This window comes from Cololabis saira, unplaced genomic scaffold (genome assembly GCF_033807715.1).
Source record: "Cololabis saira isolate AMF1-May2022 unplaced genomic scaffold, fColSai1.1 scf042, whole genome shotgun sequence".
Taxonomy (NCBI): Eukaryota; Metazoa; Chordata; class Actinopteri; order Beloniformes; family Belonidae; genus Cololabis; species Cololabis saira.
In genome coordinates this window covers 162,501-172,500 of record NW_026906206.1, presented here as the reverse complement: position 1 = coordinate 172,500, position 10,000 = coordinate 162,501, and the positions used below count along the sequence as shown (strand labels likewise).

The 10,000-nt window shown below is 45.8% G+C and overlaps 30 non-coding genes across 30 annotated transcripts; all 30 read left to right on the top strand.

Annotated features, from left to right (window-relative positions):
* Positions 1–35: 35 nt before the first annotated feature.
* Positions 36–154, top strand: LOC133432320 (5S ribosomal RNA). Its single transcript, XR_009776628.1, has one exon. It is a non-coding gene; the product is annotated as a 5S ribosomal RNA (ribosomal RNA).
* Positions 155–353: 199 nt separating this feature from the next.
* On the top strand, positions 354–472 carry LOC133432038 (5S ribosomal RNA). The gene has a single exon (XR_009776354.1). It is a non-coding gene; the product is annotated as a 5S ribosomal RNA (ribosomal RNA).
* Positions 473–671: 199 nt separating this feature from the next.
* Positions 672–790, top strand: LOC133432037 (5S ribosomal RNA). Its single transcript, XR_009776353.1, has one exon. It is a non-coding gene; the product is annotated as a 5S ribosomal RNA (ribosomal RNA).
* A 199-nt stretch (positions 791–989) lies between these two features.
* On the top strand, positions 990–1,108 carry LOC133432036 (5S ribosomal RNA). The gene has a single exon (XR_009776352.1). It is a non-coding gene; the product is annotated as a 5S ribosomal RNA (ribosomal RNA).
* Positions 1,109–1,307: 199 nt separating this feature from the next.
* On the top strand, positions 1,308–1,426 carry LOC133432390 (5S ribosomal RNA). The gene has a single exon (XR_009776694.1). It is a non-coding gene; the product is annotated as a 5S ribosomal RNA (ribosomal RNA).
* A 216-nt stretch (positions 1,427–1,642) lies between these two features.
* LOC133432035 (5S ribosomal RNA) lies at positions 1,643–1,761 on the top strand. Its single transcript, XR_009776351.1, has one exon. It is a non-coding gene; the product is annotated as a 5S ribosomal RNA (ribosomal RNA).
* Positions 1,762–1,960: 199 nt separating this feature from the next.
* LOC133432034 (5S ribosomal RNA) lies at positions 1,961–2,079 on the top strand. Its single transcript, XR_009776350.1, has one exon. It is a non-coding gene; the product is annotated as a 5S ribosomal RNA (ribosomal RNA).
* A 216-nt stretch (positions 2,080–2,295) lies between these two features.
* On the top strand, positions 2,296–2,414 carry LOC133432324 (5S ribosomal RNA). The gene has a single exon (XR_009776632.1). It is a non-coding gene; the product is annotated as a 5S ribosomal RNA (ribosomal RNA).
* Positions 2,415–2,613: 199 nt separating this feature from the next.
* On the top strand, positions 2,614–2,732 carry LOC133432071 (5S ribosomal RNA). Its single transcript, XR_009776386.1, has one exon. It is a non-coding gene; the product is annotated as a 5S ribosomal RNA (ribosomal RNA).
* Positions 2,733–2,949: 217 nt separating this feature from the next.
* On the top strand, positions 2,950–3,068 carry LOC133432261 (5S ribosomal RNA). Its single transcript, XR_009776570.1, has one exon. It is a non-coding gene; the product is annotated as a 5S ribosomal RNA (ribosomal RNA).
* A 199-nt stretch (positions 3,069–3,267) lies between these two features.
* On the top strand, positions 3,268–3,386 carry LOC133432276 (5S ribosomal RNA). The gene has a single exon (XR_009776585.1). It is a non-coding gene; the product is annotated as a 5S ribosomal RNA (ribosomal RNA).
* Positions 3,387–3,585: 199 nt separating this feature from the next.
* On the top strand, positions 3,586–3,704 carry LOC133432171 (5S ribosomal RNA). The gene has a single exon (XR_009776482.1). It is a non-coding gene; the product is annotated as a 5S ribosomal RNA (ribosomal RNA).
* Positions 3,705–3,920: 216 nt separating this feature from the next.
* On the top strand, positions 3,921–4,039 carry LOC133432112 (5S ribosomal RNA). The gene has a single exon (XR_009776426.1). It is a non-coding gene; the product is annotated as a 5S ribosomal RNA (ribosomal RNA).
* Positions 4,040–4,237: 198 nt separating this feature from the next.
* Positions 4,238–4,356, top strand: LOC133432033 (5S ribosomal RNA). The gene has a single exon (XR_009776349.1). It is a non-coding gene; the product is annotated as a 5S ribosomal RNA (ribosomal RNA).
* Positions 4,357–4,573: 217 nt separating this feature from the next.
* On the top strand, positions 4,574–4,692 carry LOC133432272 (5S ribosomal RNA). The gene has a single exon (XR_009776581.1). It is a non-coding gene; the product is annotated as a 5S ribosomal RNA (ribosomal RNA).
* A 217-nt stretch (positions 4,693–4,909) lies between these two features.
* Positions 4,910–5,028, top strand: LOC133432318 (5S ribosomal RNA). Its single transcript, XR_009776626.1, has one exon. It is a non-coding gene; the product is annotated as a 5S ribosomal RNA (ribosomal RNA).
* A 199-nt stretch (positions 5,029–5,227) lies between these two features.
* On the top strand, positions 5,228–5,346 carry LOC133432254 (5S ribosomal RNA). Its single transcript, XR_009776563.1, has one exon. It is a non-coding gene; the product is annotated as a 5S ribosomal RNA (ribosomal RNA).
* Positions 5,347–5,563: 217 nt separating this feature from the next.
* On the top strand, positions 5,564–5,682 carry LOC133432286 (5S ribosomal RNA). The gene has a single exon (XR_009776595.1). It is a non-coding gene; the product is annotated as a 5S ribosomal RNA (ribosomal RNA).
* Positions 5,683–5,881: 199 nt separating this feature from the next.
* LOC133432032 (5S ribosomal RNA) lies at positions 5,882–6,000 on the top strand. The gene has a single exon (XR_009776348.1). It is a non-coding gene; the product is annotated as a 5S ribosomal RNA (ribosomal RNA).
* A 198-nt stretch (positions 6,001–6,198) lies between these two features.
* On the top strand, positions 6,199–6,317 carry LOC133432031 (5S ribosomal RNA). Its single transcript, XR_009776347.1, has one exon. It is a non-coding gene; the product is annotated as a 5S ribosomal RNA (ribosomal RNA).
* Positions 6,318–6,515: 198 nt separating this feature from the next.
* LOC133432066 (5S ribosomal RNA) lies at positions 6,516–6,634 on the top strand. The gene has a single exon (XR_009776381.1). It is a non-coding gene; the product is annotated as a 5S ribosomal RNA (ribosomal RNA).
* A 217-nt stretch (positions 6,635–6,851) lies between these two features.
* Positions 6,852–6,970, top strand: LOC133432348 (5S ribosomal RNA). Its single transcript, XR_009776654.1, has one exon. It is a non-coding gene; the product is annotated as a 5S ribosomal RNA (ribosomal RNA).
* A 199-nt stretch (positions 6,971–7,169) lies between these two features.
* On the top strand, positions 7,170–7,288 carry LOC133432395 (5S ribosomal RNA). Its single transcript, XR_009776698.1, has one exon. It is a non-coding gene; the product is annotated as a 5S ribosomal RNA (ribosomal RNA).
* Positions 7,289–7,487: 199 nt separating this feature from the next.
* LOC133432153 (5S ribosomal RNA) lies at positions 7,488–7,606 on the top strand. Its single transcript, XR_009776464.1, has one exon. It is a non-coding gene; the product is annotated as a 5S ribosomal RNA (ribosomal RNA).
* Positions 7,607–7,821: 215 nt separating this feature from the next.
* Positions 7,822–7,940, top strand: LOC133432296 (5S ribosomal RNA). The gene has a single exon (XR_009776605.1). It is a non-coding gene; the product is annotated as a 5S ribosomal RNA (ribosomal RNA).
* A 199-nt stretch (positions 7,941–8,139) lies between these two features.
* Positions 8,140–8,258, top strand: LOC133432029 (5S ribosomal RNA). Its single transcript, XR_009776345.1, has one exon. It is a non-coding gene; the product is annotated as a 5S ribosomal RNA (ribosomal RNA).
* Positions 8,259–8,457: 199 nt separating this feature from the next.
* On the top strand, positions 8,458–8,576 carry LOC133432149 (5S ribosomal RNA). The gene has a single exon (XR_009776460.1). It is a non-coding gene; the product is annotated as a 5S ribosomal RNA (ribosomal RNA).
* A 555-nt stretch (positions 8,577–9,131) lies between these two features.
* On the top strand, positions 9,132–9,250 carry LOC133432280 (5S ribosomal RNA). The gene has a single exon (XR_009776589.1). It is a non-coding gene; the product is annotated as a 5S ribosomal RNA (ribosomal RNA).
* A 217-nt stretch (positions 9,251–9,467) lies between these two features.
* On the top strand, positions 9,468–9,586 carry LOC133432385 (5S ribosomal RNA). Its single transcript, XR_009776689.1, has one exon. It is a non-coding gene; the product is annotated as a 5S ribosomal RNA (ribosomal RNA).
* A 199-nt stretch (positions 9,587–9,785) lies between these two features.
* Positions 9,786–9,904, top strand: LOC133432139 (5S ribosomal RNA). Its single transcript, XR_009776451.1, has one exon. It is a non-coding gene; the product is annotated as a 5S ribosomal RNA (ribosomal RNA).
* Positions 9,905–10,000: the final 96 nt, after the last annotated feature.

Below are 10,000 nucleotides of genomic sequence, written 5' to 3'. Positions count from 1 at the left end.
ACTCCATATAAGAAGTATTTCAAGCTGCAGCTTCAGCTTACGGCCATACCAGCCTGGATGCGCCCGATCTTGTCTGATCTCGGAAGCTAAGCAGGGTCGGGCCTGGTTAGTAATTGGATGGGAGACCGCCTGGGAATACCAGGTGCTGTAAGCTTTTTCAACCAGCAGAGAGCGCTCTCGCTTAATCTACCCACACATATTTCAACGTGGTAAGAGCGACAGCTCACGTCCTAAAGTGTTTTGCACATGGTTAAGGCACCTTAACTCCAACAAATAAAACCAACAAATCAATGACTTATATTCTATGACTTATCTTCAACTCCATATCAGAGGTATTTCAAGCAGCAGATTCTGCTTACGGCCATACCAGCCTGGATGCGCCCGATCTCGTCTGATCTCGGAAGCTAAGCAGGGTCGGGCCTGGTTAGTACTTGGATGGGAGACCGCCTGGGAATACCAGGTGCTGTAAGCTTTTTCAACCAGCAGAGAGCGCTCTCGCTTAATCTACCCACACATATTTCAACGTGGTAAGAGCGACAGCTCACGTCCTAAAGTGTTTTGCACATGGTTAAGGCACCTTAACTCCAACAAATAAAACCAACAAATCAATGACTTATATTCTATGACTTATCTTCAACTCCATATCAGAGGTATTTCAAGCAGCAGATTCTGCTTACGGCCATACCAGCCTGGATGCGCCCGATCTCGTCTGATCTCGGAAGCTAAGCAGGGTCGGGCCTGGTTAGTACTTGGATGGGAGACCGCCTGGGAATACCAGGTGCTGTAAGCTTTTTCAACCAGCAGAGAGCGCTCTCGCTTAATCTACCCACACATATTTCAACGTGGTAAGAGCGACAGCTCACGTCCTAAAGTGTTTTGCACATGGTTAAGGCACCTTAACTCCAACAAATAAAACCAACAAATCAATGACTTATATTCTATGACTTATCTTCAACTCCATATCAGAGGTATTTCAAGCAGCAGATTCTGCTTACGGCCATACCAGCCTGGATGCGCCCGATCTCGTCTGATCTCGGAAGCTAAGCAGGGTCGGGCCTGGTTAGTACTTGGATGGGAGACCGCCTGGGAATACCAGGTGCTGTAAGCTTTTTCAACCAGCAGAGAGCGCTCTCGCTTAATCTACCCACACATATTTCAACGTGGTAAGAGCGACAGCTCACGTCCTAAAGTGTTTTGCACATGGTTAAGGCACTTTAACTCCAACAAATAAAACCAACAAATCAATGACTTATATTCTATGACTTATCTTCAACTCCATATAAGAGGTATTTCAAGCTGCAGCTTCTGCTTACGGCCATACCAGCCTGGATGCGCCCGATCTCGTCTGATCTCAGAAGCTAAGCCTGGTCGGGCCTGGTTAGTACTTGGATGGGAGACCGCCTGGGAATACCAGGTGCTGTAAGCTTTTTCAACCAGCAGAGAGCGCTCTCGCTTAATCTACCCACACAATTTCAACGTGGTAACAGCGACAGCTCACGTCCTAAAGTGTTTTGCACATGGTTAAGGCACTTTAACTCCAACAAATAAGCGCTTCTAAATTATTATCACCAACAAATCAATGACTTATATTATATGACTTATCTTCAACTCCATATAAGAGGTATTTCAAGCTGCAGCTTCAGCTTACGGCCATACCAGCCTGGATGCGCCCGATCTCGTCTGATCTCGGAAGCTAAGCAGGGTCGGGCCTGGTTAGTACTTGGATGGGAGACCGCCTGGGAATACCAGGTGCTGTAAGCTTTTTCAACCAGCAGAGAGCGCTCTCGCTTAATCTACCCACACATATTTCAACGTGGTAACAGCGACAGCTCACGTCCTAAAGTGTTTTGCACATGGTTAAGGCACTTTAACTCCAACAAATAAAAACAACAAATCAATGACTTATATTCTATGACTTATCTTCAACTCCATATAAGAGGTATTTCAAGCTGCAGCTTCTGCTTACGGCCATACCAGCCTGGATGCGCCCGATCTCGTCTGATCTCGGAAGCTAAGCAGGGTCGGGCCTGGTTAGTACTTGGATGGGAGACCGCCTGGGAATACCAGGTGCTGTAAGCTTTTTCAACCAGCAGAGAGCGCTCTCGCTTAATCTACCCACACAAATTTCAACGTGGTAACAGCGACAGCTCACGTCCTAAAGTGTTTTGCACATGGTTAAGGCACTTTAACTCCAACAAATAAGCGCTTCTAAATTATTATCACCAACAAATCATGACTTATATTATATGACTTATCTTCAACTCCATATAAGAGGTATTTCAAGCTGCAGCTTCAGCTTACGGCCATACCAGCCTGGATGCGCCGGATCTTGTCTGATCTCGGAAGCTAAGCAGGGTCGGGCCTGGTTAGTACTTGGATGGGAGACCGCCTGGGAATACCAGGTGCTGTAAGCTTTTTCAACCAGCAGAGAGCGCTCTCGCTTAATCTACCTACACATATTTCAACGTGGTAACAGCGACAGCTCACGTCCTAAAGTGTTTTGCACATGGTTAAGGCACTTTAACTCCAACAAATAAAACCAACAAATCAATGACTTATATTCTATGACTTATCTTCAACTCCATATAAGAGGTATTTCAAGCTGCAGCTTCTGCTTACGGCCATACCAGCCTGGATGCGCCCGATCTCGTCTGATCTCGGAAGCTAAGCAGGGTCGGGCCTGGTTAGTACTTGGATGGGAGACCGCTTGGGAATACCAGGTGCTGTAAGCTTTTTCAACCAGCAGAGAACGCTCTTGCTTAATCTACCCACACATATTTCAACGTGGTAACAGCGACAGCTCACGTCCTAAAGTGTTTTGCACATAGTTAAGGCACCTTAACTCCAACAAATAAGCGCTTCTAAATTATTATCACCAACAAATCAATGACATATATTCTATGACTTATCTTCAACTCCATATAAGAGGTATTTCAAGCTGCAGCTTCTGCTTACGGCCATACCAGCCTGGATGCGCCTGATCTCGTCTGATCTCGGAAGCTAAGCAGGGTCGGGCCTGGTTAGTACTTGGATGGGAGACCGCCTGGGAATACCAGGTGCTGTAAGATTTTTCAACCAGCAGAGAACGCTCTCGCTTAATCTACCCACACATATTTCAACGTGGTAACAGCGACAGCTCACGTCCTAAAGTGTTTTGCACATGGTTAAGGCACTTTAACTCCAACAAATAAAACCAACAGATCAATGACTTATATTCTATGACTTATCTTCAACTCCATATAAGAGGTATTTCAAGCTGCAGCTTCTGCTTACGGCCATACCAGCCGGGATGCGCCCGGTCTCGTCTGATCTCGGAAGCTAAGCAGGGTCGGGCCTGGTTAGTACTTGGATGGGAGACCGCCTGGGAATACCAGGTGCTGTAAGCTTTTTCAACCTGCAGAGAGCGCTCTCGCTTAATCTACCCACACATATTTCAACGTGGTAACAGCGACAGCTCACGTCCTAAAGTGTTTTGCACATGGTTAAGGCACTTTAACTCCAACAAATAAAACCAACAAATCAATGACTTATATGCTATGACTTATCTTCAACTCCATATAAGAGGTATTTCAAGCTGCAGCTTCTGCTTACGGCCATACCAGCCTGGATGCGCCCGATCTCGTCTGATCTCGGAAGCTAAGCAGGGTCGGGCCTGGTTAGTACGTGGATGGGAGACCGCCTGGGAATACCAGGTGCTGTAAGCTTTTTCAACCTGCAGAGAGCGCTCTCGCTTAATCTACCCACACATATTTCAACGTGGTAACAGCGACAGCTCACGTCCTAAAGTGTTTTGCACATGGTTAAGGCACTTTAACTCCAACAAATAAGCGCTTCTAAATTATTATCACCAACAAATCAATGACTTGTATTATATACTTATCTTCAACTCCATATAAGAAGTATTTCAAGCTGCAGCTTCAGCTTACGGCCATACCAGCCTGGATGCGCCCGATCTCGTCTGATCTCGGAAGCTAAGCAGGATCGGGCCTGGTTAGTACTTGGATGGGAGACCGGCTGGGAATACCAGGTGCTGTAAGCTTTTTCACCAGCAGAGAGCGCTCTCGCTTAATCTACCCACACATATTTCAACGTGGTAACAGCGACAGCTCACGTCCTAAAGTGTTTTCCACATGGTTAAGGCACTTTAACTCAAACAAATAAAACCAACAGATCAATGACTTATATTCTATGACTTATCTTCAACTCCATATAAGAGGTATTTCAAGCTGCAGCTTCTGCTTACGGCCATACCAGCCTGGATGCGCCCGATCTCGTCTGATCTCGGAAGCTAAGCAGGGTCGGGCCTGGTTAGTACTTGGATGGGAGACCGCCTGGGAATACCAGGTGCTGTAAGCTTTTTCAACCAGCAGAGAACGCTCTCGCTTAATCTAGCCACACATATTTCAACGTGGTAACAGCGACAGCTCACGTCCTAAAGTGTTTTGCACATGGTTAAGGCACTTTAACTCCAACAAATAAGCGCTTCTAAATTATTATCACCAACAAATCAATGACTTATATTATATGACTTATCTTCAACTCCATATAAGAGGTATTTCAAGCTGCAGCTTCTGCTTAGGGCCATACCAGCCTGGATGCGCCCGAACTCGTCTGATCTCGGAAGCTAAGCAGGGTCGGGCCTGGTTAGTACTTGGATGGGAGACCGCCTGGGAATACCAGGTGCTGTAAGCTTTTTCAACCAGCAGAGAACGCTCTCGCTTAATCTAGCCACACATATTTCAACGTGGTAACAGCGACAGCTCACGTCCTAAAGTGTTTTGCACATGGTTAAGGCACTTTAACTCCAACAAATAAGCGCTTCTAAATTATTATCACCAACAAATCAATGACTTATATTATATGACTTATCTTCAACTCCATATAAGAGGTATTTCAAGCTGCAGCTTCTGCTTAGGGCCATACCAGCCTGGATGCGCCCGAACTCGTCTGATCTCGGAAGCTAAGCAGGGTCGGGCCTGGTTAGTACTTGGATGGGAGACCGCCTGGGAATACCAGGTGCTGTAAGTTTTTTCAACCTGCAGAGAGCGGTCTCGCTTAATCTACCCACACATATTTCAACGTGGTAACAGCGACAGCTCCCGTCCTAAAGTGTTTTGCACATGGTTAAGGCACTTTAACTCCAACAAATAAAACCAACAAATCAATGACTTATATGCTATGACTTATCTTCAACTCCATATAAGAGGTATTTCAAGCTGCAACTTCTGCTTACGGCCATACCAGCCTTTATGCGCCCGATCTCGTCTGATCTTGGAAGCTAAGCAGGGTAGGGCCTGGTTAGTACTTGGATGGGAGACCGCCTGGGAATACCAGGTGCTGTAAGCTTTTTCAACCAGCAGAGAACGCTCTCGCTTAATCTAGCCACACATATTTCAACGTGGTAACAGCGACAGCTCACGTCCTAAAGTGTTTTGCACATGGTTAAGGCACTTTAACTCCAACAAATAAGCGCTTCTAAATTATTATCACCAACAAATCAATGACTTATATTATATGACTTATCTTCAACTCCATATAAGAGGTATTTCAAGCTGCAGCTTCTGCTTAGGGCCATACCAGCCTGGATACGCCCGAACTCGTCTGATCTCGGAAGCTAAGCAGGGTCGGGCCTGGTTAGTACTTGGATGGGAGACCGCCTGGGAATACCAGGTGCTGTAAGCTTTTTCATCCAGCAGAGAGGACTCTCGCTTAATCTACCCGCACATATTTCAACGTGGTAACAGCGACAGCTCTCGTCCTAAAGTGTTTTGCACATGGTTAAGGCACTTTAACTCCAACAAATAAAACCAACAAATCAATGACATATATTCTATGACTTATCTTCAACTCCATATAAGAGGTATTTCAAGCTGCAACTTCTGCTTACGGCCATACCAGCCTGGATGCGCCCGATCTCGTCTGATCTCGGAAGCTAAGCAGGGTCGGGCCTGGTTAGTACTTGGATGGGAGACCGCCTGGGAATACCAGGTGCTGTAAGCTTTTTCACCAGCAGAGAGCGCTCTCGCTTAATCTACCCACACATATTTCAACGTGGTAACAGCGACAGCTCACGTCCTAAAGTGTTTTGCACATGGTTAAGGCACTTTAACTCCAACAAATAAAACCAACAAATCAATGACTTATATGCTATGACTTATCTTCAACTCCATATAAGAGATATTTCAAGCTGCAGCTTCTGCTTACGGCCATACCAGCCTGGATGCGCCCGATCTCGTCTGATCTCGGAAGCTAAGCAGGGTCGGGCCTGGTTAGTACTTGGATGGGAGACCGCCTGGGAATACCAGGTGCTGTAAGCTTTTTCACCAGCAGAGAGCGCTCTCGCTTAATCTACCCACACATATTTCAACGTGGTAACAGCGACAGCTCACGTCCTAAAGTGTTTTGCACATGGTTAAGGCACTTTAACTCCAACAAATAAAACCAACAAATCAATGACTTATATGCTATGACTTATCTTCAACTCCATATAAGAGATATTTCAAGCTGCAGCTTCTGCTTACGGCCATACCAGCCTGGATGCGCCCGATCTCGTCTGATCTCGGAAGCTAAGCAGGGTGGGGCCTGGTTAGTACTTGGATGGGAGACCGCCTGGGAATACCAGGTGCTGTAAGCTTTTTCAACCAGCAGAGAACGCTCTTGCTTAATCTAGCCACACATATTTCAACGTGGTAACAGCGACAGCTCACGTCCTAAAGTGTTTTGCACATGGTTAAGGCACTTTAACTCCAACAAATAAGCGCATCTAAATTATTATCACCAACAAATCAATGACTTATATTATATGACTTATCTTCAACTCCATATAAGAGGTATTTCAAGCTGCAGCGTCTGCATAGGGCCATACCAGCCTGGATGCGCCCGAACTCGTCTGATCTCGGAAGCTAAGCAGGGTCGGGCCTGGTTAGTACTTGGATGGGAGACCGCCTGGGAATACCAGGTGCTGTAAGCTTTTTCCACCAGCAGAGAGGGCTCTCGCTTAATCTACCCGCACATATTTCAACGTGGTAACAGCGACAGCTCTCGTCCTAAAGTGTTTTGCACATGGTTAAGGCACTTTAACTCCAACAAATAAAACCAACAAATCAATGACATATATTCTATGACTTATCTTCAACTCCATATAAGAGGTATTTCAAGCTGCAACTTCTGCTCACGGCCATACCAGCCTGGATGCGCCCGATCTCGTCTGATCTCGGAAGCTAAGCAGGGTCTGGCCTGGTTAGTACTTGGGTGGGAGACCGCCTGGGAATACCAGGTGCTGTAATCTTTTTCAACCAGCAGAGAACGCTCTCGCTTAATTTAGCCACACATATTTCAACGTGGTAACAGCGACAGCTCACGTCCTAAAGTGTTTTGCACATGGTTAAGGCACTTTAACTCCAACAAATAAAACCAACAAATCAATGACTTATATTCTATGACTTATCTTCAACTCCATATAAGAGGTATTTCAAGCAGCAGCTTCTGCTTACGGCCATACCAGCCTGGATGCGCCTGATCTCGTCTGATCTCGGAAGCTAAGCAGGGTGGGGCCTGGTTAGTACTTGGATGGGAGACCGCCTGGGAATACCAGGTGCTGTAAGCTCTTTCAACCAGCAGAGAACGCTCTCGCTTAATCTACCCACACATATTTCAACGTGGTAACAGCGACAGCTCACGTCCTAAAGTGTTTTGCACATGGTTAAGGCACTTTAACTCCAACAAATAAGCGCTTCTAAATTATTATCACCAACAAATCAATGACTTATATTATGACTTATCTTCAACTCCATATCAGACGTATTTCAAGCTGCAGCTTCTGCTTAAGGCCATACCAGCCTGGATGCGCCCGATCTCGTCTGATCTCGGAAGCTAAGCAGGGTCGGGCCTGGTCAGTACTTGGATGGGAGACCGCCTGGGAATACCAGGTGCTGTAAGCTTTTTCAACCAGCAGAGCGCGCTCTCGCTTAATCTAACCACACATATTTCAACGTGGTAACAGCGACAGCTCACGTCCTAAAGTGTTTTGCACATGGTTAAGGCACTTTAACTCCGACAAATAAAACCAACAAATCAATGACTTATATTCTATGACTTATCTTCAACTCCATATAAGAGGTATTTCAAGCCGCAGCATCTGCTTACGGCCATACCAGCCTGGATGCGCCCGATCTCGTCTGATCTCGGAAGCTAAGCAGGGTCGGGCCTGGTTAGTACTTGGATGGGAGACCGCCTGGGAATACCAGGTGCTGTAAGCTTTTTCAACCAGCAGAGAACGCTCTCGCTTAATCTACCCACACATATTTCAACGTGGTAACAGCGACAGCTCACGTCCTAAAGTGTTTTGCACATAGTTAAGGCACTTTAACTCCAACAAATAAAACCAACAAATCAATGACTTTTATTCTATGACTTATCTTCAACTCCATATAAGAGGTATTTCAAGCAGGAGCTTCTGCTTACGGCAATACCAGCCTGGATGCGCCCGATCTCGTCTGATCTCGGAAGCTAAGCAGGGTCGGGCCTGGTTAGTACTTGGATGGGAGACCGCCTGGGAATACCAGGTGCTGTAAGCATTTTCAACCAGCAGAGAGCGCTCTCGCTTAATCTACGCACACATATTTCAACGTGGTAACAGCGACAGCTCACGTCCTAAAGTGTTTTTCACATGGTTAAGGCACTTTAACTCCAACAAATAAGCGCTTCTAAATTATCACCAACAAATCAATGACTTGTATTATATAACTTATCTTATTTTATTTTTTTATTTTTTCGTTTATTTCGGCATGTTTATATAGACACATTTCATCTCCAGAACATTATACATTGCATACTCAGCACATGACGAAAAGGGTACGGGAGAAGCTGACGCTTATCAAAGTCCCGCCCCGTTCTATGTAAGATTCATGATCACATCAACAACAGAATTCAGTAAGATACATAGTTTACCACATAGCAATTTGTCTAATTTCATCCTTCACAGTCCAGATAGCATGTATGTTTGTACACGTGTCCAGTCCACTCATCCTGATCACCGTTCCTGTGATTTACTACTGTGTCCACTGTTCAGTTATTTTAATGTCCAAGCCTCTTTTAACTCCATATCAGAGGTATTTCAAGCTGCAGCTTCTGCTTACGGCCATACCAGCCTGGATGCGCCCGATCTCGTCTGATCTCGGAAGCTAAGCAGGGTCGGGCCTGGTTAATACTTGGATGGGAGACCGCCTGGGAATACCAGGTGTTGTAAGCATTTTCAACCAGCAGAGAGCGCTCTCGCTTAATCTACCCACACATATTTCAACGTGGTAACAGCGACAGCTCACGTCCAAAAGTGTTTTTCACATGGTTAAGGCACTTTAACTCCAACAAATAAGCGCTTCTAAATTAATATCACCAACAAATCAATGACTTATATTATATGACTTATCTTCAACTCCATATAAGAGGTATTTCAAGCAGCAGCTTCTGCTTACGGCCATACCAGCCTGGATGCGCCCGATCTCGTCTGATCTCGGAAGCTAAGCAGGGTCGGGAATGGTTAGTACTTGGATGGGAGACCGCCTGGGAATACCAGGTGCTGTAAGCATTTTCAACCAGCAGAAAGCGCTCTTGCTTAATCTACCCACACATATTTCAACGTGGTAACAGCGACAGCTCACGTCCTAAAGTGTTTTGCACATGGTTAAGGCACTTTAACTCCAACAAATAAAACCAACAGATCAATGACTTATATTCTATGACTTATCTTCAACTCCATATAAGAGGTATTTCAAGCTGCAGCTTCTGCTTACGGCCATACCAGCCTGGATGCGCCCGGTCTCGTCTGATCTCGGAAGCTAAGCAGGGTCGGGCCTGGTTAGTACTTGGATGGGAGACCGCCTGGGAATACCAGGTGCTGTAAGCTTTTTCAACCTGCAGAGAGCGCTCTCGCTTAATCTACCCACACATATTTCAACGTGGTAACAGCGACAGCTCACGTCCTAAAGTGTTTTGCACATGG